The sequence below is a fragment of the Bufo bufo genome, chromosome 1 (genome assembly GCF_905171765.1).
Source record: "Bufo bufo chromosome 1, aBufBuf1.1, whole genome shotgun sequence".
Classification (NCBI taxonomy): domain Eukaryota; kingdom Metazoa; phylum Chordata; class Amphibia; order Anura; family Bufonidae; genus Bufo; species Bufo bufo.
The window spans coordinates 213048353-213050489 of NC_053389.1; the positions used below are offsets into that span (position 1 = coordinate 213048353).

At 48.2% G+C, this 2137-nt stretch overlaps 1 pseudogene; it reads left to right on the forward strand.

Moving 5' to 3' along the window:
- Positions 1–363: 363 nt before the first annotated feature.
- Positions 364–459, forward strand: LOC120987340 (annotated as a pseudogene).
- Positions 460–2137: the final 1678 nt, after the last annotated feature.

Here is a 2137-nt window from a genome sequence, read left to right on the forward strand (position 1 = left end):
CTACTCTTATGGTCGTACCTTTCTGCGCCACACATTGCGCAGTTCCATGGTGGTGTTTTTGATGCTACTGGCCTTGTGCTTCTCCGTGTACTGTATAACATCCCGTTGTTCTCCAGATTTTTTATATTTTATAATAAATGACATTTTGTGATACAATATTCCACTTGTTTGGTTTTTAGTTCACTCTGTTTCTGGGTGTGGCTTATCAGGTGCCCTCGTTAATACAGCTATGTCTATCTGTACGCTGTGGGGCTTGGGGTCAGTCTGTCTTGGGCCTTGCTTGGTGTAGCACCTTGCTGGTTATCCAGGGGGTCAGTCTGTCCTGTGCCTTACTGGTTGTAGCCTCTTGCTGCTGACTCAGTTATCGCTTCTCGGCCTTTTGGCTAAGATCAAGTGTAGTATCTGTTCTTAGATTCCTGGTGGACAGAACCCTGCCAGGATGTAGAACAGAGAACCACACAGCATTCCTAGGGCATTCAGCTTGGGCCATTACTGCCCTATGCTAGGTGACCAAGGGCTCTGCTGGATCTAAGCCAGGGGCTGAGATCTTTGAAAGCCCGAGGTGCAGAAGTGCCCCAGGAGTGGTGGCCCTGAGGTGCCTGAACTCACTGGGGGTGGGAGCCCACTGAGTGATGGCACATTTGTACACACTTCACTTTCTCACATTTTGAGCGCACACACCTCTATTCTTTGCCCGGGTGACAGGCCTGGCGCAAGGAGGAGGAATTTTTATTATTCCAGATGGATGTCCGGGCTGAGCTTCAACACACATTCACTATTTATTTAGTTTTTTTGTTCACTGTGTGTTCACTTCCCACGTTTGTTTGTCACAAGAAGTTATTGGGTTGCGGCACCCTTACGGGTAACCTCCTAGAGGTCTAGGAAGGGGGGTGGCAATCCCGGTTCCAGCACCCCTGCAAAATGCCTTAGGCTTCGGGGAGAGCCCAGCCTAGTTGTTGAAGCTCCATGCCGACACCTTGGTTGGCAGCCTAGGTGAAAGCTGGAGCACAGACTTGGCGAACCCTCGGCTTCGGCTGTGGGTTGCATGGGTGTACTTCCGGCATTGGCTGGGGGTTGCCTATTTTGTCTCATCCCCTTGCAGGAACCTTCTGGCCCAGAGGGACTGGGAAAGGTTTATATGGGGCCCTTCATTTATGGAGAAGGCCTGTGATGGACCATAACCTTGTGCACGTTTTTGTTGCACGGGTGTAGAAAGCATGTTCCTCTGGCTTTTAAAAAAAAAAGTGAAGGGAGAGACAGAGCAATGCTGGTAGTTACACAACTGGGACTATATGTTAGGGCTGAAGGGAGGGATGTTATTTACATGGAACTGTGTGTTGGAGGTGGCTGTGGGAACGGGATCATGTTATTTACATGAGACTGAATGTTGGAGGGGGCTGAGGGAGGGAGTGATGTTATTTACATGGAACTGAATGCTGGAGGGGGCTGGGGCAGGGTGATGTTATATACATGGGACTGTATGTTGATAGCGGCTATGGGAGGGGATGATGTTATTTATATGGGACTGTATGTTGGAGGTGGCTTTGGGAGGGGATGATGTTATTTACATGGGACTGTATGTTGGAGGTGGCTGTGGGAGGGTGTTATATTATTTACATAGGCCTGTATGTCAGAGGGGGCCATGGGAGGCAGTGAAGTTAATTACATGGGACTGTATGTTGAAGGCGGCTGGGAGAGGGAGTGATGTTATTTACATTGGACTGAATGTTGAGGGGGATTGCATGTTGGAGGCGGCTAGGGAGGGGGTGATATTATTTACATGGGACTGTAAGTTGAAGACGGTTGGGGAGAAGTTGATATTATTTACATGTGACTGTATTTTGGAGGGGGCTGTAGATAGAGAGGGATGTTATTTACATGGGACTGTATATTGGAGGGGCTGTAGAGATTGTGTGATGTTATTTACATGGGATTCTATGGCTGAGGGAGGGAAATAGTGTTATTTACATGGGACTATATATTGGAGGGGCTGAAGCGAGGGGAGTGATGTTATTTACATGGGACTTTATTTTAGAAGGGGCAGGAGAGATGGTGTAATGTTATTTACATGGGATTGTATGGTGGAGGGAGGAATATAACTACAGGGGGCACTGCAGAGGGTATTATAAAAACTGGG